At 45.9% G+C, this 26,146-nt stretch overlaps 1 protein-coding gene across 1 annotated transcript in view; it reads right to left on the bottom strand.

The window, feature by feature from the left end:
* LOC134354036 (cold shock domain-containing protein C2-like) overlaps positions 1–25,898 on the bottom strand; it is a 63,158-nt gene extending 37,260 nt beyond the window's left edge. The window contains exon 1 of the mRNA XM_063062715.1: positions 25,752–25,898. The gene's annotated coding sequence lies outside the window, so the exon portion shown is untranslated. The remainder of the gene's footprint in view (positions 1–25,751) is intronic.
* Between the last annotated feature and the right edge of the window lie 248 nt (positions 25,899–26,146).

The raw sequence follows: 26,146 nt of genomic DNA, 5'->3' as shown, positions 1-26,146 counted from the left end.
TGAAGGGACTGTTTTGCACTGTATAACTCTGTGGCAGCAGTGTCAGTACGCATCAGCAGGTTGCTTGTTTCACTGCTCGACGACAGAGGAACGGGAGCAAGTCTAATGACCATGGGGTGTGACCGATTCAGACTCACTGATCCACATGATGTCAGTTCAAATACCAGCCGAGCTAGAAACCCAGCAAAAGCAGCTGCAGAGGCAACAAGGAACATCTGGAGAACGGGCCTGAGTTGTGAAAACAAGTGGTTACTGGTTATGCTCTGCAAGCCTGAGAAGGAGGAAATGTCACAGATGAAACCGTATAGTGAGTCGTCCTGCCGCACGGAGAGCAGGATTTCCTTCTTACAATCAAGGTACACCTGGTTCATTGCGGGCTGACTGTGCACCAGAGACCCGGTGGGGAAGAAAATGGATGTTTAGCAATGAGATCTCTGAACAACAGCCTCCCTCTGTCCTCTCATATACCCACGTCCCCTGCCCCCACAGACAAAGCACCATCCCCAACACAGGCCACAATCCAGCTTCCAACAACCAACTGCATTTCAGGAGGGTATTACAGTGCTGCTGGATCCAGTGCACCCAGTAGTCCCACTGGATCCAATTCCCACAGAAATCCCACTGCATACAGTTCACACACCAGTCCCACTGGATCCAATTCGCACAGAAATCCCACTGCGTGCAATTCACACTCCAGTTCCACTGGATCCAGTGCACGTAGGCACTATCACTGGATCCAGGTCATGCAGCAGTTCCTCTGGATCCAGCTCACACCGATAATCCACTGGATCCACGTCACGCAGCAACTCTACTGTATCCAGTTTGCACGCAAACTCTACAGGAACCAAGTCACATACCAGGCCCACTGGAACCATTTCACGTGTCTATTCTATTGGATCCAGCTGGAACCACCAGTTCACACGTCAGTCCCACTGGATCCAACTCAAACACCAACATCACTGGATCCAGTTCACACGCTGGCTGCACTGTATACAGACGTGTGCCAGCTCCACTGTATTCAGATCACACACACCGTTTGCCGGGGGGGGGGTGGTGGTGGCTGGGAACAGAACATAGTTGTCTCGTCCCAGGCCCGATACCTGGGGGAGGGGTCCTTGAAACAAAAGCAAGGAGCAATGTCAGAAGCAAGCAGGAGGCATTATGGAGAGATACTTTGGAACCAACACTACTTTAATGTAATTGGATGCTGGACAAAGAGCAGGAGGGGCTGGTCGAACTAGGCCAGCGTTAGCGGGAGTGGTTGGGATCAGATTCAATAAATGAGATGCACTGGCACCCCGCAAAATCCCCTCTGTTCTAAATATTACATCCTAATTCCAGTGACTCCCATGCCCCTTCTCCCCTCCTCACTGGCACTACCCACCATCAAACCTGACCCACCATCTCCCGCAGTACTCCCTCCCTGCTCTCCAACTCAACTCCCAAAACACTGGCCAGCTGATGAAGGGTTTTCGACCAGAAAAGTTGACTGTCTCTCCACGGCTGCAGCCTGACCTGCTGAGTCTCCCAAGCAGGCTCTGAATTTATTTTACATTTCCGGTATCTGCGGTATTTTATTATTTCCATGTTGGTAACTCTCTTTGCTATCCCCCGGGGCTTACCTTGTTTAACAATTGGAACTGCCCTATGAGGTAAGTAACTGAAAGAAGGTGAATTGAATGCTTCTTTCCCATTTCTTCTCCCGATTCTGCTCCATAGTTTATCACTCACAGAATTCCAATCCCTCTGGTTACTGCATATGTTCACCATCCATCAGAATGGAAGACATGGCGATACAATGCTATCATTCCCACTGGGACTTCGAGTGAACCGTCAAGGCCCAGCACTCAGACAGCAGCAGGGTTAAGTAAAGGTCAACTAAATAATGTGTTATGTGAAGGAATCAACCATAAAACCATACAAAACAGAGCAGAGTTAGGCCATCCCGCCCATCATGTCTACTCAGCCATTCTACCAAGGCCGATTTTTTTAACCCGTCCATTCTCCTGCCTTCTTCCCATAACCCCCTTGCCAATTAAGAACCTATTCATCTCTGCCTTAAATACACTCAATGAATGGCCTCTACAGTCCTCAGGGGCAACAAATTCTCCAGATTCACCACCTGCTTGTTGAAGATATTCCTCCTCTTCTCAGACCCTTTATTCTGAGGAAGTGTCCTGAACCCCAGATCCTCCTACTAATGGAAGCATATCTCCACATCCACCCTACCCAGGCCTTTCAATATCCAATAGCTTTACCCCTCATTCTTCTAAACTCCAAACAGACCTCATGTTAACCTTTTCATTCCTGGGGTCATTCTTGTAAGCCTCCTCTGGACCCTCTCTGAGGCCAGCACATCCATCCTTAGTTACAGGGTCCTAAAGAGCTCGCAATATTCCAAATGCCGCCTGACCAACCGTTAACAAAGATTTAGCAGTACAGGTATATCCTTGCTTTTATATTTTAGTCCTCTCAAAATAAATGTGAACATTGTATTTGCCTTCCTTAATACCAACTAAACCTACAAATTAACGTTGAGGGAATCATGAACTAGGACTCCCAAGTCCCTTTGCAGCTCTGAATTTTTGAATTTTCTCTCCATTCAGAAAAGTCTGCATCTTTATTCTTCCTACCAAAGTGCATGGCCCCATACTTTCCTATGCTGTATTCCGTCTCCCAAACCGTCCGTCCATTTGCAGATACCCTGCCTCTGCGCCTCCACCTCCTCCATTGCCTATCTGCTGCCATCAGGAAGAAGGTACAGGAGCCTCAGGACTCGCACCACCAGGTTCAGGAACGGTTACTCCCCCTCAACCATCAGGTCCTTGAACCCAACGGGATAACTTCACTCAACTTCACTTGCACCACCACAGCCAATGGATTTGTCATCCCATCTTCTCGATAATTATTGCTTATTTACTTATGTTATTGTTTCTTCTTTTTGCATTTGCACAGTTCGTTGTCTTCTGCACTCTGGTAGAATGGCCTAGTTGAACGGTCTTTCATTATTTCTGTTACAGTTATTATTCTATAGATTTGTTGATTATGCCCAGAGAAGTCTATGTGTCTGGGGCAAGGTTTAATTGATGTGGTTTGTGGACTGGACTCTGTAGTTCACGTTATGATGTGTTTCTGGTTTCTGGTCACTCCTTTCCTCGTTGCTGTGTAGTGCGATTTTCACCGGGGTGGACCAGCGCTGCGGACTCCGGGTAGCGAAAGATGCGGCACTGAACTGAGCTGAGCTCAATAAGCCGGGACTCTTTCGATGTCTTTGTAATTTGGTGTTTCGTATTCTGTGTTTTCCGCCCGCTCTTTTTCTCGCTGTTTGCGCGAAATTTTGCGCGTTGGGGGTTTGATGTTTTTCTTTAAATGGGTTCCACTGTTTTCTTAGTTTCGAGGTTGTCTGTGGGAAGACAAATCTCAGGGTTGTATACTGCATATAGACTTTGATAATAAATGTATTTTGAATCTTTGAGCAGCTGCGCTCCCCAGCGCCGACTCCTGCACATCTCCACTAGCTAATGGCAGCCAACTCGAAAAGGACTCCTCTATTCCCTGACTTCTGCCAGTCAGCCAATCTTTCATCCATTAATAACATTTAATATCAACAGGAAAAGGACATGTAAAATACCAGATACAAACAGGCCATTCTGCCATCATGAGATCATGAATGCTCATTGACATTTTTGCCCGCTTTCTCCCCACATCCTTTGGTTACCAGAAATTTGTCAAGCTCCGTTTAAAATTAATTAATTTAACATTAATTACATAATATCTTTGCTATTTTATCACTCTCTGAGCAGAAATTCCTCCAAGAGGACCACAAACTTGAAATTGGGTTTGGAGGCTTGCGTGCCTCAGTGACCTGGAGAGTGATGTTGTCTGGAGTCAGGGCTTTATGCTTTGGCTCTTGGTAGGGTCATTCATGCCAAAGAGGTCAAAGGGTAGAGGCCACACTAAGAGTGGTCAACCGCTCCTCCAGGTTCAGGGGTTCAGCTCAGGGCTAACAACCCTGACTGGTCAAACAAAATTGTTATGGAAACAGCAATGAAGAATCCTTCTACATCCGAGTGTGACGGTATTCCTGAGTCTCCACCCAGAAAATGCATGACTGACGGTAGTGAAAATCGAGAGGAAGCTACTGACACGATGAAGGAAGCCCTGAACACTACCAGAGATGGAGGATCTTCATTAACACCAGTGGCATAACGGCAGTGTGGAAATTGTCACCCTGAAAGGTGTCACACTATTTATTTTGAGACTGTATTCCCTATTCCAATGCTAATCAGCTGTTAGAACTATTAATTAGAAATCCTGTCTTTTCACTTTCTCAATTCCTTGTAATATTTTGGAAAATTCAATTTAATTAGCTTGTAACCGTTTGAATGGAGATTTTAAATGCAAGGGATTCTGCAGAAGCTGGAAATCCAGATACCCCACACACACAAAATGCTGGAGGAACTCAGCAGGTCAGGCAGCATCTATGGAAATGAATAAAGAGCCAATATTTCAGGCCAAGACCCTTCTTCAGGACAGAGGCCAGAATAAGAAGGTGGGGTGGGGGGGTGGGGAAGAAGAGTAGTGTAAGCTGGAAGGCGAGGCCGAGTGAGGGGGGATGTAGGTGGGTGGAGGGTGGGAGAGGTAGAAACATAGAAAACCTACAGCACAATACAGTTCCTTTGGCCCACAAAGCTGTGCCGAACATGTCCTTACCTTTGAAGTTACCTAGGGTTACCCATAGTCCTCTATTTTTCTAAGCTCCCTGTACCTGCCCAGGAGCCTCTTAAAAGACCCTATTGTATCCACCTCCACCACCGTCACCATGAGCCCATTCCACACACTCACCACGCTCTGCGTAAAAAAACTTACTCCTGAAATCTCCTCTGCACCTTAAAACTATGCCTTCTCCTATTAACCATTTCAGCCCTGGGAAAAAGCCTCTGACCATCCACACGATCAATGCCTCTCATCATCTTATACACCTCTATCAGGTCACCTCTCATCCTCCATCGCCCCAAGGAGAAAAGGCCGAGTTCACTCAACCTATTCTCATAAGGCATGCTCCCCAATCCAGGCAACAGCCTTGTAAATCTCCTCTGCACCCTTTGTGTAGTTTCCACATCCTTCCTGTAGTGAGGCGACCAGAACTGAGCACAGTACTCCAAGTTAGGGTGAGAAGCTGGAAAGTGAAAGGTGGAAAAGGTACAGGGTTGAAGAAGAAGGAATCCGATAGGAGAGGAGAGTGGACCATTGGAGAAAGGGAAGGGGAAGGGACAGATGAAAGAGGTGCTCCTTCATTACCGGCCAGTTAGTCTGACCAAAACGTCGACTCCTTGTTCATTTCCATGGATGCTGCCTGACCTGCTGTGTCTCTCCAGCATTTTGGGTGTGTGCTAGTTTAACATAAATTGTTGGCAAAGTGCCTGAGCCAATAACTGAAGAAGAAATAACTCATTCAGGAAAGCTTAATGTAATCAGGCCAAGCCGACATGATTTTCTGGAAGATAAATAATGTTTTAAGAAGTTGTTTGAGGACGTAGCAAAACAAATTGATAGAGGGGGGCCTGTAGCTGTGGCATATCTAGATTTCCAAGGAGTATTTGACAAGATGCTGGTGTATAAGACCTCATGGTATCAGAAGGAATGTGCTAACCTGGAATGAAAATTGATTATCACAAAGAAACCAGGAATAAAGAGGCTTTATCAGACTGAAAGGATGTGACTAGAGGAGTACCCCAGGGATTGTTTTTCAGCTTTTAATGATTTGCGGGGACAGAGTGCCTGGTATCCAAGTTTGCCAATGACATGAAAATAGCGGAAAGGCTTGTGGTGAAGAGGACGTTATGATTGTGCAACAGGATATAGATGGATTGAACAATTTGTTGAAAACCTGACAAAAGGAGCTTAGCGTGGAAAAGTGTTGAGGTTGTTCACCTCGGTAAGAGGAATTAAAAAGTGGACTATCATCTCAATGGAGAGAGACTGTAAACTTGTGAAGTTCAAAGGGACCGAGATGTTCTAGTGCATGAATCACAAGAGAAGGGAGCAGGCAGGTGCAGTAAGTAGCAGAGAAGGCAACCAGCCTGTTGGCTTTCATTGCGAAAGGGTTGCAGTTTAGATTCGGGGAGCTCGGGTTACAATAGTGCGAGGCAACAGCTGGAGAACTGTAGTTTTCATTCCCTTACCAAGACAGCATATAGCAGACAGGCCAAAGGAGATTTGACAAGCTAATTGCTGAGATGAAAGAATTGTCCTATCAAAAGAGGCCAAACAAAATCATAGAATCAGAGAACACTAGAGCACAGGCCTTTCGGCCCATCTAATTCATACCGAACTATTAATCTGCCTAGCCCCATCTACCTGCACCCAGATCAAAGCCCTCCATAGGGTCCCATCCATGTACTTGTCCATATTAGGATCTATATTCCTTGGAGCTTAGAATGAGGGGTAATGTTGGGGAAACTTATGATCCGAAGGGAGCCTGACAGGGTAGGTGTTCAGATGTTTCCACTAGTGAAGAATCTAAAACAATGGAATACTGTTTCAAGAATAGAGGACAGTCACTTAAAAACCAAAAATTGTGGATTTTTTTTTCCTCACAGAGGGTAATGAATCTCTGGAATTCTCTACCTCAGAGAGGGTGGTGGAGGCAAGATCATTGGGGATATTTAAGTGGAGGTAGTTACATTTTAGGAAGATTGTGGGATTGTGGGCTTTGGGGAACTGGTTGAGAAGAGATGAGACCTGGGGCAGATCAGCTTTGATCGTGTTGGATGGCAAGGCAGGCTTGAGGGGCTGAGTGGCCTACTCCCCCACCCCCACCGATTTCCCTGCACTTTCTTCTTACGTGGTGATGGTCAGAGGCTTTTTCCCAGGGCTGGAATGGCAGCACAAGAGGGCACAGTTTTAAGCTGCTTGGAAGTAGGTACAAGGAGATATGAGGGGTAATTTTTTTACGCAGAGGCAGACATCCCTCCCTGCAAAAACTCATTTCAGGGAGGTAGCACCATCAATTTGTGGGAGACTTCCGGGAGAGGTGGGATGTCTGCAATAGAGTAGCTCCTTAGCAGCTAGCCAGCTAGATTAAATAACGTTAGCTATGCTAATGAACGAATGACACCCGTTAAACTCACCTCAACATGTCTTTTACAGTCTTAACCCACCATGGGCAATAGAAAAGTCACTGTTGCAAACAGTGCAGCGATCAACACTGTCATTATTTTTGACCCCTATTAGGCAGGGGTACACTTTAGTGTAGTCTGACGTACGTTTTATATATTTTTTTGGAACACTCTGCCATGGCGTGCTCTCTCTCTCGCTCTCTCGCTTGCTTTTTAAAAAATCGATTTCCGGGATACTGTATATAATTTGCGGGCATCAGGGAGCCGCTATCAATATGCAGGAGACTCCCGGAACTTCTGGGAGAGGTGGGATGTCTGAGAGAGTGGTGAGTGCGTGGAATGGGCTGCCGGCAACAGTGGTGGAGGCGGATACGTTAGGGTCTTTTAAGAGACTCCTGGACAGGAACATGGAACTCAGAAAATAGAGGGCTATGGGTAACACTAGGTAATTTCTAAATAAGTACACGTTCGGCACAGCATTGTGGGCCAAAGGGCCTGTATTGTGCTGTAGGTTTCCTGTGTTTCTATATCAATGAAGGTCAGTAATCATCTCTAGGTGAAAGGGGAAAGCTCTGTCTAGTGTGTCTGTCGATTGGTTGATTAGACCAGAGGAAACATGATTCCAATCTACCTTTACCAAAGATAGGTTGTGTTGAGGAGCAGGCTTCAGGGCCTGAGAAGCTCACTCTGTTTGTTATCCAGTCACAAGTGCATGGTTCAGGTCTGGCTGGGGTATCAGAAGGCCAAACGTACTCTTTTCCCCAGAGCAGAGGAGGCTGAGGGGTGACTTAACAGAGATATGAAACATCATGAGGGGATTGGTTAGGGCAGTTGTCAAAACCTTTTCTCTGAGGCGAGGGTGTCTAAGACAGAAGGGGACAAGTTCAGAACCAGAATCAGGTTTAATATCACCGGCATGTGCTGTGAGATTTGTTACTATGTGACAGCAGTACATTGCAATGCATAATAAAATTTGAATTACAGTAAGATATACATATACATTAAATGAAAATAAATAGTGCAGAAAGAAAAAAAAAAGTAGCAAAGTAGTGTTCATGGGTTCAATGTCCATTTAGAAATCGGATGGCACAGGGGAAGAAGCTGTTCCTGAATCACCGAGTGTGTGCCTTCAGGCTCCTGTACCTCCTTCCTGATGGTAGCAATGAGCACAGGGCATGTCCTGGGGGGGGGGCGGGGGGGGCGTCCCTAATGACGGATGCCAACTTTCTGAGGCATCGCTGTTTGAAGATGTCCTGAATGCTCGGGAGGCTACTGCCCGTAATGATGCTGTGTTCACAACTTTCTGCAGCTAGTTTCAATCCTGCAGTGCCACCCCTCCCCATGCCAGACAGTTAGAATGCTCTGGCTTCTGGTTTCTTATTTTGAAGATCAGAGCATTCTTTAAATGGTAAAACAAAACTGCAGCATGCTGGTGTGCAGAGGGACTTGGCAGAGCTTGTGCACGAATCACAAAAGGTTGGTTTGCAGGTGCAGCAGGCTGTCAAAAGAAGGCAAGTGGAACGTTGGCTTTCATTGCCAGAGGGATTGAATTTAAGAGCAGGGAGGTTATGCTGCAACTGTACAGGGTACTGGTGAGACTGCACCTGGAGTACTGCGTGCAGTTCTGGTCTCCCTACTTGAGGAAGGATATATTAGCTTTGGAGGTGGTGCAGAGGAGGTTCACCAGGTTGATTCCAGGGATGAGGGGTTTAGACTATGAGGAGAGATTGAATCGCCTGGGACTGTACTCACTGGAATTCAGAAGAATGAGAGATCTTATAGAAACATTTAATTATGAAGGGATAGATAAGGTAAAGGCACGAAAGTTGTTTCCACTGGTAGATGAGTCTAGAACTAGGGATATAGCCTCAAGATTTGGGGGAGTAAATTTAAGGTTGAGATGAGGAGGAACTGCTTTTCCCAAAGAGTGGTGAATCTGTAGAATTCTCTGCCCATTGAAGCAGTAGAAGCTACCTATTTAAGACAAGGTTGGATAGATTTTTGCATAGTAGGGGAATTTAGGGTTATGGGGAAAAGGCAGGCAGGTGGAGATGAGTCCATGGCCAGATCAGCCATGATCTTATTGAATGGTGGAGCAGGCTCGACGGGCCAGATGGCCGACTCCTGCTCCCATTTCTTATGCTCTTATGCTTTCCGGTCCAAATTACATCCATGTGACCAATTAATCTACTAATCCGTCCATCTCTGGGAAGTGGGAGGACATGGGAAGACATGGAAGGCTGTGGACGTAATGGGGGTAAGTGGGATTGATGTAGAGAGGAGAAGGAGCCTGTGAGAGGCCTATCACTATGTGGCTCACTGTGGCAGGCAGGTAGGCCTCACTGCCTCATGTGCTGTCCTTCTCTTTCGATAAATGTCGGTGATATCATCGTATGGTATTGTGATTCTGCATTTATGGATTGGACTATTGCGTTTATGGACTGTGGACTTTTTTCAGACGTAGATTTTATATTCTGTGTTTTTTTTATCACCAGTTCCTCTTCCATTTTGTTGTATGGTGGGGGGGGGTGTTTGGGGGCTGATGTTCTGTTAGTTTTTTGTGAGGGGAAGAGGTTGTTTTTTGGGTGTCAATGTTTCTCTTCCTGTTTTGTGTGTGTGTGTGTTTTGATGATCAGAAAGCCGTTCCTTTTTGTATCGGGGGGAGGAGGGTGGGGTGGGTTTGATGTTTCTCTCTGAACGACTTTCATGTTCTTTCTTTGTTTCATGGCTATCTGGAGAAGACGAATTTCGGAGTTGTATCGGAATACATGCTTCGAACCGTTGAATGGGCAGCATTGACCTGCTGGGCCGAAGGGCCTGTTTCAGTGCTCTATAGATTCTAAGACTCAAAAGGTTGACTGACCTTCAGCGTCTCGAGAAGGTGACGACAGAAGCAGCTATTATGAAGAAGCAGAAATCACCGTGAGCTTGCAATGTGCAGGCAGAGAACAGGGGAATTAAATAAAACAGGAATAACCCACGGTTCAAGGACATACCAGAGCAGAGTCTCCAATGACGTTGATAAGTGGCTCGACCTTTGCTCTCACTATGTTACACAATATAACCAAATCCCCAATAAGTTACCTCCTGCTCTCTAACATCCCTGGGTTGCTCATTATGTGTGCGTCACACAGGGAAAACTGGACACGTTGGGACGGTCATTAGTTTCACTGCATCACAGGCTTCTTAACACGTCAAAGTTGGCAGTTCTCAGTGGACGAGCTCCTGGAGATGATATTCCAAGTGCAAAAGCAGCCCTTCCTACCAAAGTCTAATCCAGCCGGGAGAAACAGTGCCCAGAACCTGAATCAGGCTTATTAACGCGGGCGTATGCTGTGAAATTTGTTGCTTTGTGGAAGTAGTGCAATGCAGGACATAGAAGATTGCTATAGCGTTACAAACAAAGTACAGATCGATAGTAATGGATTGATAGTTAAATAGGTAGGTGAACAAGCTCCTCCCCACACCTTGAGCTGCATCAGGCAGCAATCTTGCCATTTCTTTAGCATGACTGGGCCAAGTTGCCAGCTCGCCACTCGGCCCAGCACGGATGGAAAGCGTGCAAGGAGCTGGCTGAATTCGAACTCGGGACCTTTTGTTCTGTAGCCCGGTTGCAGGTACCACTACACCACCGGCCCAGGCAGGTAGATGTGTAGTTACTGTCAGAGTGGGATTGGGAGGTGGTGTTCGTGGCAGAGGGGAAATCTGATGCTGATGGCAGAGAAGGAGAACCTGTTCCTAAAACATTGAATGAGGGTCTTCAGGCTCTTCTACCTCCCTCCCCCCCCCAAATAGGCGTCATGAGAAGGGGGCACCTCGTGGACGATGGATGCCGTCTTTTTGAGCCATCACCTTTTGTTCCCACAGTTCCAATATTTTATGAGAGGTTCAAAGAGAAATGAAGGGACAAAAGCCAGTCCTGATGAAGGGTCTCGGCCTGAAACGTTGACTGTTTACTCTTTTCCATAGATGCTGCCTGGCCTGCTGAGTTCCTCCAGCATTTTGTGTGTGTTGCTTTCGATTTCCAGCATCTGCAGATTTTCTCTTGTTTATGAAGGGAAGATATACTTGCCTAGAAACTGTGGTGAACCCTAAACACCACGTTAGACAGGCAGAGCAACTGAGTGTCAGCAGCTGTCCAGGAATGCCTGTAGAACAATCGTTGTCTGCTTCTGGACGGTACAGTGAGGTGACCGGCAAGCAGTTAAACATGGGGGAGTGTTGTCGCCATGAATCGGAGCTACCACATGATGAAAGAAGTGAAAAATGAAATAAAATACTCTCAGTTACTCCTACTGGAAGCCGTGGTACAGTTGGCCAGAGGCCACCATACTAATGGGTTTAGGATGAGGATTCTGTTATCCACACTTCCGTTTGACTCAGAAGGGATATAATCATATCTGTGCTGGCTCTCAGAGCTGTCCTGTCTTCCAATCATTCCCATGTACAGATCCTCCCCGGATGATAGCAAGGTTCCTTTCCTGAGAAATCTCCAGAACTGGAGCAGTTTCAAATCAGAAGTGGGGCCGCGAACTGAGTTCCCACCCAGCTGAAAATTCCTGCCGTCCCACAGCGGGCGGCAAATACGTTCACCCCCACCGCTCTCCCAGGTGTGTGTTTGTCTATACGGACTGTATATTAGTCAGTGTTCATAAGCTGGGGAGGACCCACTTCACCACTAATGCAATTCACCTCACCTCCTCCGACCCTCCAGTATACAGTACTGTGTCGAAGTCTTGGGGGGGGGGAGAGAGAAGAAGAAACAGGGAGGGAGGGAGGGAGAGATAGAGAGAGAGAGAGAGGGAGAGACAGAGGGAGGGAGTGAGGGAGTGAGGGAGAGAGGGAGAGAAGGGAGAGAAATATATATATATATAGAAACACAAACACACATCCTGATGAAGGGTCTGGACCCAAAACATTGCCTGCTTATTCCTGTCCATAGATGCTCCCTGGCCTGCTGAGCTCCTCCAGCACATTGTGTGTACTGCTCTAGACTTCCAGCATTCCGCAGTACCTCTCGAGTCTGTATATAACGAGGGTGCCTAAGACTTTTACACAGGACTGAATTTGTCAACATGGAGCGGAGGACGAGTTTGTCTACTACAACAGCCACATTCTCTCACTGGCACATGACGCATACATTACGGGGTGGCGCGGCTGTGTAGCGGTTAGCGTAACGCTGTTACGGTGCCGGGATCTAGATTCGATTCCACTGCCATCTGCAAGGAGCTCGTACGTTTTCTCTATAGTACTGGGTGCTCTGGATTCCTCCCACATCCCAAAGATGTGGATTTGGTTAGCCATTCGTCCAGTGCAAATCGTCCTCAGCATGTAGGTGAGTGACAGACTCAGGGGTTAATGGGTAAGTGTGTGTTGGGGGGAGAGAAAGTGGGATTAGTGTCAAAGTATTATTATTAGGAGCTGATAATCAGTATAACAAATGACAAATCACAAATGACCTGAATTGGTCCAACCAAGCAGAGTCCACTGCCAAGAAGGCCCACCAGCGCCTTTACTTCCTGAGAAAGCTAAAGAAATTTGGCCTGTCCCCTAAAACCCTCACTAATTTTTATAGATGCACCATAGAAAGCATTCTTCTAGGGTGCATCACAACCTGGTATGGAAGTTGTCCTGTCCAAGACTGAAAGAAGCTGCAGAAGATCGTGAACACGGCCCAGCACATCACACAAACCAATCTTCCGTCTGTAGACTCACTTTACACCGCACGCTGTCAGAGCAGTGCTGCCAGGATAATCAAGGACACAACCCACCCAGCCAACACACTTTTCGTCCCTCTTCCCTCCGGGAGAAGGCTCAGGAGATTGAAGACTTGTACGGCCAGATTTAGGAACAGCTTCTTTCCAACTGTGATAAGACTGCTGAATGGATCCTGACCAGGATCTGGGCCGTACCCTCCAAATATCCGGACCTGCCTCTCGGTTTTTTTTGCACTACCTTACTTTCCCTTTTCTATTTATGATTTATAATTTAAATTTTTACTATTTACTATCAATTTGTACTCCAGGGAGTGCGAAGCACAGAATCAAATATCGCTGTGATGATTGTACGTTCTAGTATCAATTGTTTGGCGAAAATAAAGTATAAAGTATATGCTGGATGAGATGAAGAGGCTGTGCTAAAACCCTATCAAAGACCTCACCCACTCCGAACGTTCCATCTTCTCCCCTCTCCCTTCGGGCAGAAGACACAAAAGCCTAAAAGCTCATCCTGTACCACCAGACTCAAAAGCAGCTTCTATACAAATATTGAATGGTTCCCTGGACAAGATGGACCCTTGGACCTCACAAACCACCTCATCAAAATGTTTGCACCTGACTGCCTGTCTGCTCTTCCCTTTCTCCGTAGCTTTTGCACTCCTTTTTGCATTGTGTTATTCTTTTATTTGCCCTGGGGGTGAAGGACTGTGTATGTGGGTGGGTGGGTGTGTGGGAGAGAGGACAGGGGGCTTGTTTCGCTGTTGTTGTTTTGTTGCTTGTTATAAGAACGTAAGAAGTAGGAGCAGGAGTCGGCCATCTGGCCCGTCGAGCCCGCCCCGCCATTCAATAAGATCATGGCTGATCTGGCCATGGACTCATCTCCACCTACCTGCCTTTTCCCCATAACCATTATTTCCCTTACTATGCAAAAATCTATCCAACCTTGTCTTAAGTATATTTACTGAGGTAGCCTCCCCTGCTTCATTGGGCAAAGAATTCCACAGATTCACCACTCTTTGGGAAAAGCAGTTCCTCCTCATCTCTGTCCTAAATTTACTCCCCAAATCTTGAGGCTATGTCCCTAATTCTAGTCTCACCTACCAGTGGAAACAACTTTCCTGCTTCTATCTTATCTATCTCTTTCAGAATTGTATATGTCTCCATAAGATCTCCTCTCATCCTTCTGAATTCCGGCGAGGACAGTTCCAGGCAACTCAGTCTCTCCTCATCTCTGGAATCATCTCACCAGTAGCCTGTAGAAGTTGCAGCAGAAACCCCCTGCTCTTAAATTCAATCCCTCTAGCAATGAAGGCCAACATCCCATTTGCCTTTTTGATAGCCTGCTGCACCTGCAAACCAACCGTTCGTGATTCATGTTCGTGTTGTTCTGCTGAGCATTGTGGGTAATGCTTTGTTGGCACTAGGATGTGAGGCCACCCTTGCGGGCTGGCCCCGCCACATCCTTGGGCGTGTTGGTTGTTGACACAAACAACACATTTCACTGTACGTTCTGATGCACATGTGATAAATAAATCTGAACCCAAATCTTGAATCGTCTACCTCAATGCACAGGGTAATAAATTGATCTACCTGAACAATATGCAAGGTGAGTCTTTCACTGTATCTTGGTACTGTCCTGTGAGGGGGGCGTGGCTTACTGTGTGTCGGAAGTTGCTTCCGTTGTGATTTCTTAGTTTAGACACCACAGCTGCTTTTCCCATTGGTTAACTGGCTAGTGTCCAGATTCAAATATCTTGGGTATATAGGGAGCATGTGTGGAAGGTTCTGTCTCTCTCCCTTTGTTTTCAGGCAAGTGGTGCACATGACCATTGGGAAGGTATGCTCCGTGTGCGCTTTTAGCTAAGTATGCTTGTCGAATATGCAGCTTTGTAGTGTCCTAAACTTGGGGAACATGAATGTTTGGTTGAATTTTTACTGGTTGTAAACAAATGATTAACATACACAAATTCGAAGTCAGTGCATTTCCTGTCTCACTTGCCAGACCCACGAACCTGAATCAACATTACAGGTATACATGACGATAATAAACCACTTCCATTTCTCGTTCAAACTACATTCAGTAGTCACCTAATTAGGTACACCTGGTTGTTAATGCAAATATCTAATCAGCCAATCATGTGGCTGAAAGTTAATGCATAAAAGCATGCGGGCATGGTCAAGAGGTTCAGTTGTTGTTCAGACCAGACATCAGATTAGGGAATAAATGTGATCTAAGTGATTTTGACTGTGGAATGATTGTTGATGCCAGACTGGGTTTGAGTATCTCAGAAACTGCTGATCTGGGATTTTCACACACAATAGTCTCTAGAGAGTACAGAATATGGTGTGAAAACAAAAACCATCCAGTAGCGGCAGTTTTGTGGGTGAAAATGCTTTGTTAATGAGAGAGGTCAGAGGAGAATGGCCGGACTGGTTCAAGCCGACAGGAAGGCGACAGTAACTCAAATAACCATGCATTACCTCAGTGGTGTGCAGACGAGCATCTCTGAATGCACGAGGTTCAACTGAACCCTGAAGTGGACTACAGCAGCAGGAGACCACACTGGGCTCCAATCCTGTTCCTAACTGGAATGGCACAGTAGTTAGCACAAAGCTTTACAGTACAGGCAACCCCGGTTCAATTCCTGTCACTGCCTGCAAGGAGTTTGAACGTTCTCTCCGTGACTATGAGGGTTTCCTTCTGAGGCTCCAGTTTCCTCCTACAGTCCAACTATGTACTGGTTAGTTGGTTAATTGGTCATTGTAAATAACACAATAAATAACTTAAGAATAATAAAGTGGTCACTGAGTGTAGTTTGGCATTCCTGTTGTCACATTCTGATTCACTGGAGCTGTGATTATGTAGATCACGTCATACCAAGATACAGGAAAGAATTTGACGGCCATAACAAGAATAGGGCCCCTAGCTGGGGTATACCTGTTACTGAGACATGAATTGGATCTTCAACATGTATCTCAGAGGTTGTGGTTTGAAGGCACGGCCCAGCTGTCAGCTGAGGCTCAGTCAGGCACGTTGGCACCACGGTCATGAAGTCCCAGTTCTTATCCAGCCTGAAGTTCTGCAGGGCAGCGGAGATCGTGCTCCGTGATCTCGACTGACTGAGGCAACTCCACCTTTTCCCTTTCAGATGCTCCTGGGCACCCTTTTAAAGAAGTACATATTTATCTGCACAGGATCTAAATAAGCTGCAGAGAGTTGCAAAATTAGTCAACTCCATCATGGGCACTAGCCTCTGTAGTATCCAGGACACCCTCAAGGAGCGGCGTCCATTGTGAAGGATCCCCAACACCCAGGACATGCCCTGTCCTCATTACGGCCATCAGGAAAGAGGTACAGGAGCCGGAAGGCACACACTCAACTCAACAATTTAGGAACACCTTATTCCCCTCTGCCATCCGATTTCTGAATGGACATTGAACCCATCCATGAACACTACCTCACTACTTTTTTAATTTCTATTTTTGGCACTATTTATTTACACACACACATTTTATATATATGTATATATGTGGGTATGTGTGTGTGTGTATAAATATATATATATATACACACACTGTAATTCACAGGTTATTTTCGTATTATTATGTATTGCAATGTACTGCTGCCACAAAGTTAACAAATTTCATGACATATGCCAGTGATATTAAACCTGTTTCTAAATAGATAATCTGTTCGTTGCCACTTCTCTACATTGTGGGATCTTGCACAAGACAGAATTGGGTCCTTTGGCCAACCGTGCCCATCAACAGCCCATTACATTTGCCAGCACCTGGTCTGTATGCATTGATGATTTCACCAAAGTTTAATGTTCTGTGAACCTCTGCCTCCAGCCCCCCTTTGATCAGTGAATTTAGATTCCAACCACTCTCTCTTAGTCAACAAAGTTCGCTCTCTCTCTCTCGCTCTCTCTCTCTACCTCTATCACTCTCTCCCTCTCTACCTCTACCCCTAACCCCTTACCCCTTACTTTCAACCTATCCCATCCAGATTCGGAGGCTTTCCTGTTCTATTGTGGATCAGATCTGATCTCAGACAGGAATTTGCAGAGTGTTGCAAATGTGACCACGTTATTGAAGAAGGCAGGAAGTGAGAAAGCAAGAAACTGCTAACTTGCTAGGCTAATGTTTGTAACAGGAGAAGTGCTTTTTAACAAAGTAAGAACAAGGGGACTAAAAACACACACAGCAGGATTTATGGAGGGAAAGTCATGTTTGACTAATGTAGTCGAATTTTTTGGAGGATGTCTCAGTAGATGAGAGAGAACCAGTGAGTGTATTGGATTTTTGGAAGGTGTTCAATAAGACCCCCCACAGAGGAAGTCATTCAACAAAGTTATACAGTGCGTGGAATTGGGGATAATACTGACATGAGGTGAGAAATGGCTACTAGAAAGCAAATATTATTAAGAAAAAGGGATGCTTCACAGTTTTGAAGCCTCTGACTTGTGGGGTTGTGTGCTTGGTCTCCAGCCATTCCCAGTCTCTAACAACGATTTGGCCGAGGGGATTTAAACGTCTTTTTTTTTCAAAGTTTGCCGACAGCACCAAACTGAACAGGATGGTGAGTACAGAGTAGGATGCGAAGAGGCATCAAGGGGAGGGAGGACAGGGTGTGTGTGTTGGTGAGAACATGGCTGACGCAGTACAAGAGCAACACACACACACACACACACACAAAGTGCTGGAGGAACTCAGCTGGTCAGGCAGCATCTATGGAGAGGAATAAACAGCTAAAACCCTTCATCAAATGAAATACAGAGTGGGGATAAAAATTAAATTATTTAGTTTGTTTATTTGCAGAGTATTTGTTAAGAGGTGAAAATGATGGTTGAAGAGGCCTGACTGTGCTTCCACACGGCTCACTGAAGGCTGATATGAATTAAATAATGAGGAGGGCAAACTTTTATCACAGTAAGATTTGAATTTAGGAGTTTTATTGCAATTGTGTCAGGCCTCGATGAGACCACACCCGGAGACTTGTGGTTCCTCTTATTTAAGGAAGGATATCCTTGCCAAAGAAAAAGTGAGGATTCAATTTGATGGGCTCCAGGGCTGTTGGGTTTGACAGCTGGGGAGAGATAGAACAGGCCAAGCCAGTATTCTTTAGAACTTAGAAGCACAAGGGGCTTCTCAGCGAAACTCACAGGTTAGATGTAGTGAAGTCATTTCTGCTGGCTGAGGAGTCGAAGGCCAGGGAGGCAGTTTCAGAATGAGGGGTAGGCTGTTTAGAAGTGATACGAGGATGAACTTCTTTGCTCAGAGGATGCCAAACTTCGGAATTCTCTGTGTTGAAGGTCTGTGGAGACTGAGTCATCATAATACAGATTGAAAAAGTTCTGGACTCTACAGAAACCAAGAGATATAGGGTTAGAGCAGAGCTAGGGAACAGCCATGACATTAATGAATGGGCGAGTAATTCAAAGGGCTAGAATGCCTATTCCTGCTTCTTGATTCTTGCGTTTTTGATTAACCATCAATGTGCCATCTTTCGGATACCAGTTTCCATCATTTGATTGAAGTATTTTTTTTTAAATAACGTGATGCTCGGAGTGAGACTTTGTCTCTTAGTAATCTGCTGTGACCTGATCTTCTCCACACCCCCACCACCACCATCACTCCAGACAGCCAAGTGAATGAGGATTTGATTCCAGTCTCCAGCTGACAAGCAATGAGGTTCCAGGGTCTGAGCGGAGTGACCACTCTGTTGTTCCTGCCTTTACATCAGAGAAGATCTGTCTTGGGGCCAATATATTGATGCAATCATGAAGAAGGCGCACCAGGGGCTACGCTTCATTGGGAGTTTGCGGAGGTTTGGTGTGTCACCAAAGACTCTAGCAAATTACTACAGATGTACAGAGGAGAGCATTCTGACTGGCTGGTCCAGAGACTCCAATGCAGAGGGCCAAAAGAGAATGTAAAGGGCTGTAGACTCAGTCAGATCCATCACAGGCACAGCCCTCACCACCATCAAGGACGTTAAAAAGTCATGTCTCAACAACATAAGAAATAAGAGCAGGAGTCAGCCATCTGGCCCATCGAGCCTGCTCCACCATTCAATAAGATCATGGCTGATCTGACCATGGGCTCGTCTCCACCTGCCTGCCTTTTCCCCATAACCCTCAATTCCCCTACTATGCAAAAATCTATCCAACCTTGTCTTAAATATATTTACTGAGGTAGCCTCCACTGCTTCATTGGGCAGAGAATTCCACAGATTCACCACCCTCTGGGAAACGCAGTTCCTCCTCATCTCCGTCCTAAATCTACTCCCCTGAATCTTGAGCTCATTACCCCTGGTTCTAGACTCACCCACCTGTGGAAACAACTTTCCTGCCTCTGTCTTGGCCTTCATCAACTGTGGGATTGAGTTTAAGAGCTGAGAGGAAATGTTACAGCTATATAGTACTCTGGTCAGACCCCACTTGGAGTACTGTGCTTAGTTTTGGTCGCCTCAGTACAGGAAGGATGTGGAAACTATAGAAAGGGTGCAGAGGAGATTTAGAAGGACGTTGCCTGGATTGGAGAGCATGCCTTATGAGAATAGGTTGAGTGAACTCAGCCTTTTCTCCTTGGAGCGACGGAGGATGAGAGGTGACCTGATAGAGGTGTATAAGATGCTGAGAGGCATTGATCGTGTGGATAGTCAGAGGCTTTTTTCCCCGGATTGAAATGGCTAACACGAGAGGGCACAGTTTTAAGGTGCCTGGAAGTAGGTACAGAGGAGATGTCAAGGGCAAGTTTTTCTTTATATACGCAGAGAGTGGTGAGTGTGTGGAATGGGCTGCCGGCGACGGTGGTGGAGTTAGATACAATAGGGTCTTTTAAGAAACTCCTGGATAGGTACATGGACCTTAGAAAAATAGAGGGCTGTGGGGAACCCGAGGTAATTTCTAAAGTAAGGATATGTTTGGCACAGCTTTGTGGGCTGAAAGGCCTGTATTAGGCTGTAGGTTTTCTATGTTTCTATCTTATCCATTTCACATGTTTCTATAAGATCTCAAGAAGGAATGATCAATCACTGAGGAACATCACCATTTGGTTCATGCTTTCTTCTCATTGCTACCATTGGGTAGGAGGTGCAGGAGCCTGAAGACCCACACTCAGCGTTTGAGGTACAGCATCTTCCCTTCTGCCACAGATTTCAAAATGGTCTATGAACCCAACCTCACTGTTGCTTTTTTCCACTAGCTGTTTGTTAATTTTCATTAACCTTTAGTAATTTTTGCGCCTTGCACTGCAGTACTGCTGCAAACAACACATTAGTGGTAATAAACCTGATTCTGATTAAAGCCTGCTTTCCGTGCTGTGCATCTCTGCAACTCTCCAAAGCCAATGCTAAGATTAGCTGCACACATCAGATATTCAGAGCAGTGCACACAATTTCCAAGGTTTCCAGCATCCGCAGTCTCTCTCGTGACACCAGATATTCAGATGGCTTCGCTATAGCAGAAGGTCACTGAGTTGGGTTGTCATTTTTAAACACAGATGGTTTCTGAGACCAAGAAGACAAATAACCTGTGCCCAATGGATGAAAAGACTATAATATATATAAATAAACACATTTACATATAAATAAATATTAATGTAAAGGGAAAGAGACACGGAGACGCAGAGAGGCAAAGAGACAGAGACACACATACACACACACACACACACACACACACACACGGAGAGAGACAGAGAAAGACTGACAGAGATAGAAAAAAAGAGAGAGAGAGACAGACAGAGGGAAAGAGAGACAGAGAGACAGACAGGCAGACAGAGACAGATAGAGAGAGAGAGAGAGCGAGAGAGAGAGAGATTCAGCAAGGAATCAAACCCTAAAGACCTCTATGAACCATCTATTAATTCCACTTTTTCTCCCCAAGTCAAACGCATCAACTTCCCCTATATTCCACCACTCATCTGCACACTCGTGACAACTTACAACAATCAACGAACATAAATATTTACATTTCTTTGGGTTGTAGGAGGAAAGAGCACCCAGAGGAAACTTAAACAGGCAGATGAAAACATGCAAACTACACACAGCACCCAGGGTCAGGATCCAACCTGAGTCACTGGAGTGTGAGGTAGCAGCTCTATATTTGTGTGCTGTACCACTTTTTTTATTCACAGTTATTTTGTAAATAACACTATTCTTTGCATTTCTGGGCAGATGCTAAATGCATTTCATTGGCTTTGTATCTGTGCTCGGCACAATGACAATAAAGTTGAATCTAGAAAGAAATAAATCTAATAAAAGCCCCAGTGAAAGAGGGAGAAAATGAAAGCAAGAGATAAAAGATTAGCATAGAGGCAGGGTATAGAGTGTGATAGTATACAGAACTTGAAAAAGTGTGACAGCCCAGGATCCAGATGAAGCTCTCTTGTCATGGTCACTGTTGACACACAAAGTCACATCCTGTTAAAAGCAACATCGTTGTTAGTCATCATTGTGAAACAGAAGACACAAGGGAGCCATTGACGGAGTACGGAAAAGCTCTGGAAAGAGAAAGAAGATTTGACTGGTTGCATTTGGAAACAATGCTTTGGTCAGGCAGTAGAGATGCTTGCCTGGCCTCTCGTTGCCTTCGCGTTACTGCTAAAACTGCCCTCCTGCAAAAGCAGAATAATTTCTCAAGAAAAATGCAGTGAGTGGAGGATAGTGAGGGCGACATGCTCACGTAGCGGCTGGCATAACGCTTTGCACGCCAGTGGTCAGTGACCAGGGTTCAATTCCTGCCACTGCCTGTAAGAAGTTTGCACGTTTTCCATGTTCAAAGTAAACTTTAATATCAGAGTACAATTACAACCCAGGGATTCTTTTTCCTGTGGGCACACTCAGCAAATCTATAGAATAGTAACTGTAAACAGGATCAATGAAAGATCAAGTAGAGCACAGAAGACAACAAACTGTGCAAGTGCAAATATAAATAAACAGCAATAAATAATGAGAACATGAAATAACAAGGTAAAGAGTCCTTAAAGTGAGATCATTGGTTGTGGGAACATCTCAATAGGTGAGTGTAGTTATCCCCTTATGGTCAAGAGCCTGACGGTTGAGGGGTAGTAACTGTTCCTGAACCTGGTGTTACGAGTCCTGAGGCTCTTGTACCTTCTACCTGATGGCAGCAGCGAGAAAAGAGCACGGCCTGGGTGGTGAGGATCTCTGATGATGGATGCTGCTTTCCTGCGACAGTGTTTCATGTAGATGTGCTCAGTGGTTGGGACTGCATGGGTTTCCTCCGGGTGCTCCCGTTTCATCCCTCATTCCAAAAACCTACAGGTTAGGGTTAGTAAGTTGTGGGCCTGCCGGGCCCATGGCGAGCCTTGCGGGCTGGCCCCCAACACACATTTAGACTTGGTAGGTCAGTGATGCAAACAACGCATTTCTGAATGGTCTCAGCAAGATGTTTTAGATATAAAATTATAACTTAGCAGGCTTGCTTGAAGGATGGCTTACCAAAATGTTTCCTATTGGTATTAGAATCTAACATGACTCTTGTGAAGACACACCCATCTGTCGTGTTCTATAAGGGTAGAGGAAGTTTCACTTGCATTATATGCCACATCTAAGTGGGCCCTTGGCTGGTTTACACACCTAGCAGTTAAGTGCAAACACAGACAACAAAACCAAAGCGTTGCTGGAAAGCGTGTCCATTTTTCATACTGATCAACACTGCAAACCCAACAACTGTCACAGTGACAAAAACACCCCACTTCTTTTCCCGAGGCGGTTTCCTTCGGGATTGAGGATTGATTGCTTGCTCCCTCTCTGATTTCATGGATTCTGAGGTGGCTGGTGGGAGCAGTGTGAGAACAAAACTCTGCTCCTCAGATGGAGTCAGGGTCAAGTTTAATATCACCGGCATATGACATGAAATTTATCAACTCTGTAGCAGCAGTACAATGCAATACATAATAATAGGAAAAAAATAGAATCACACTATTATAAATATACACACACATACAAACATACATATACGAGGGGTGATTGATAAGTTTGTGGCCCAAGGTAGAAGGAGATGAGTTAAACAGCTCCCGTTACATGCACGTACAGTTCAACTCTGAGTGATTATGCAGAAAGTTTGAAGTTAATAACTCATCAGGGGTGATTGATAAGTTTGTGGCCTAAGGTAGACGGAGATGAGTTATTAACTTCGAACTTTTTGCATAATCACTCAAAGAGTTGACCTGCACGTGCATGTAACGAGAGCTGTATAACCCATCTCCTTCTACCTTAGGCCATGAACTTTTCAATCACCCACGCTGTGGACACTTTCTGGAGGTCCAAGATCCGTATGCTCCACGACCGCTGGACTGTGTGTGTAAATGTAGGAGGGGACTATGTTGAAAAATAAAAGTGCTCGGTTTTCTAAGATTGAGTCCTTCTACCTTAGGCCACAAACATATCAATCACCCCTCGTACATATAAAAAAAAAGTTAAATTAAATAAGAAGTGCAAAACTAGAAATAGGAAAGTAGTGAGGTCGTGTTCAAGGGTTAAATGTTTGTTCAGAAATCGGATGGCAGAGGGGAAGGAGCTGTTCCTGAATTGTCGAGTGTGTGCCTTCAGGCTTCTGTACTTCCTTTCTGATGGGAGCAATGAGAAGAGGGCATGTCCTGGGTGATGGGGGTCCTTAATGATGGACGCCGCCTTTTTGAGGCATCGCTCCTTGAAGATGTCCTGGACACTGGGGAGTCTGGCGCCCATGATGGAGCTGACTGAGGTCACAACTCTCTGCAGCTTCTTTCGATCCTGAGCAGAGCATGCCTTCCCCCCACCCCCCACCACCCCCATACCAGACGGTGATGCAGCCAGTTAGAATGCTCTCCACAGTACATCTGTAGAAATTTGCGGGCGTTTTAGGTGATGTACCAAATCTCCTGGAACTCCCCATTAAAAATAGCCGCTGTTCTGCCTTCTTTGTAGCTGCATCTCTGGAGAACAGGAGATTTGTAGATTCAGGGAGAGATACGGCCTGGAAACAAACCTCCCAGCCCCTCATGATCAGCCACAGGTTGACACTAATCCTACATTTCTCTCTTATGTTCTCATCGATTCTCTCTGCATGCTATCTCCCAACTACGCTCCAGACTACAGATACAATTAACCATAACACATCAGAAGAGAATTCACCATTTGTCTGTGGCTGATTTATTTTCCCCCTCAGACACATTCTCCTGCCTTGTCCCTGTAACCTTTGACCTTCCCTACTAATCAAGACCCTATCAACCTCTGCTTTAAATATACCCAATGACTTGGCCTCCACAGCTGTCTGTGGCAATGAATTCCACAAATTCACCACCCCACCCCCAACTCTGGTTAAAGAAATTCCTCCTTATCTCTGCTCTAAAGGGCTGTTCTTGTTCTCGTCTAGGCTCCCAAACTACTGGAAACATTCTCTCCCTCAACCACTCTATCTAGGCCTTTCAATATTCAGTAGGTTTCAATGAGATTCCCCTCTCGTTCTTCCAAACTCCAGCGGCTACAGGCCCGGAGCCATCGTATGCTCCTCATATGTTAACCCTTTCGTTCCCAGGATCATTCTCATGAACTCGCTCTGCACCCTTTCTAACGCCAGCATATCCTTTCCTAGACGAGGGGCCCAAAGCTGCTATTAACACTCCCATCCTGCATACATTTGGGATGTGGGAGGTAACCCGAGTAACCGGAGGACACCCACATGACCACAGGGGGAACGTGCAAACTCCACACAGACAGCGCTGGGGGTCAGGAATGAACCCGGGCCTCCGCTGCTTGACCAGCTGAACCACTGTTCCGCGTATAATTTTGTTTCAGATTTACAGCGGGTGCAGTGTTTTTAATGTTGTTGTTGACGCCGGAGAACAGGAAGTAGACAATGTGCCCATTTAATACCCCCGTCTCGCACTTCAGCACTGAAAGATGGAAGCCAGTCACCCTTCCGTCCTCCTCCCTCCTAGCAGCTTTTCCTCCCCATGCCTCTCCCCGAAAAGCCAGTGAGGACCCACCCCAACACTCCCACCGCCAGGCAATGATTTATCCATGGAGAAAGCTGCCAGGCGGAGACGAAGTGTCTATCCGTCCTAAAGAGGGCCTGAAGGAAGAATTCTGCTTAATTAATATTTCAAGTCAAGGACCTTTCAACCTGGCATATTAACCGTTTCCCTTCCGGGAGAAGCTGCCTGCCCTGCCAAGCGGTTCCAGCATTGTCTGTTTTTATGTCAGGGATCCAGTATCTGCAGTTTCTCTGATTTATGAGACTTCCACATATGGAAATGCTTCCTCACATCCCACTCCCCCCCCCCACACACACACACCCTGCAACATGATATGAACCAGGTCATCTATTTTGGTGATATTGCTTGAGGGATAAGATACTGGTGAGGGGACCGGGAAGGGAAAAAACAATGCTCCCACTTTTCTATGAAACACTGCTATCGCATCGACCGCAGGGAGCAGAGGGGCCTTGATTTGGATGTGAGGGATTGCTCCTTCTCCAGTGTGGCATTCCCTCAGTGCGGGTCTGGCGGCTTGGAATAATAAGACTCGGTCTTCTAGCCCCACGGTTACGCCACAGCTCAGGTGGAATGGTCTTTGTCTGAACCACACACGCACCAAGGCAGTCGACATGGCACAAAGAGGTGGAGAGAAATAGAAGATGGTACAAGAAAGATGAAATAGTTAACACATACAGGAACGATGCCAACACCAAGTGGGGCTTTTTCATTCCCCCACCCCCCGTTTACTTGCTTCATAAAGAAACCTCTTCAGCATGAAATTCTAAAATGGGAAGAGAGAAAGCCACAATGATCCTTCGAGGCAGCAGCAGGAAGAAAAAATGCGCAGTTCAATTGTTATCCTTCTTCCAGCCTCTGTCAAAATGTGCTAGCCCAAACAATTCCATCTCAATGACAAATTCCTTACCTATTCAAACAGAAACCCCAGAGCAATGGGCACAGCTCTGTCTGTCGGTCCTTCGGCAAGAGCCCTTATTGTTCCTCAGTTTCCAGTTTCTGTGGGTGCCTGCTATTTATGTTAACATTAATTTTCTGTCTGTCTGTCTCTCTCTCTCTCTCTGTGGAAACTGACAGTCTGTAGCCCCACCCTTCTTTGTGACATCATTATGTCAATCACGCAGCCTCGGAAAAAGAATGGGTGGAGATCCGAGCCAATTAAGAGAGAATATCACACAGCCTTGGGCTGATAAATGCTGCTTATATTTTCTTTCCAGTGTCTCCCCCCCCCCCGCCCCCACCCCAACGTCGCTGTTCAGTCATCCTTGCCCAACTGTTCCCTTTCCTTGATTTGCAAAAGCTATT

Source organism: Mobula hypostoma, chromosome 11 (assembly GCF_963921235.1).
Source record: "Mobula hypostoma chromosome 11, sMobHyp1.1, whole genome shotgun sequence".
Lineage (NCBI taxonomy): Eukaryota > Metazoa > Chordata > Chondrichthyes > Myliobatiformes > Myliobatidae > Mobula > Mobula hypostoma.
The sequence above is the reverse complement of the archived record's forward strand: the minus strand, read 5'-3'. Positions and strand labels throughout refer to the sequence as shown.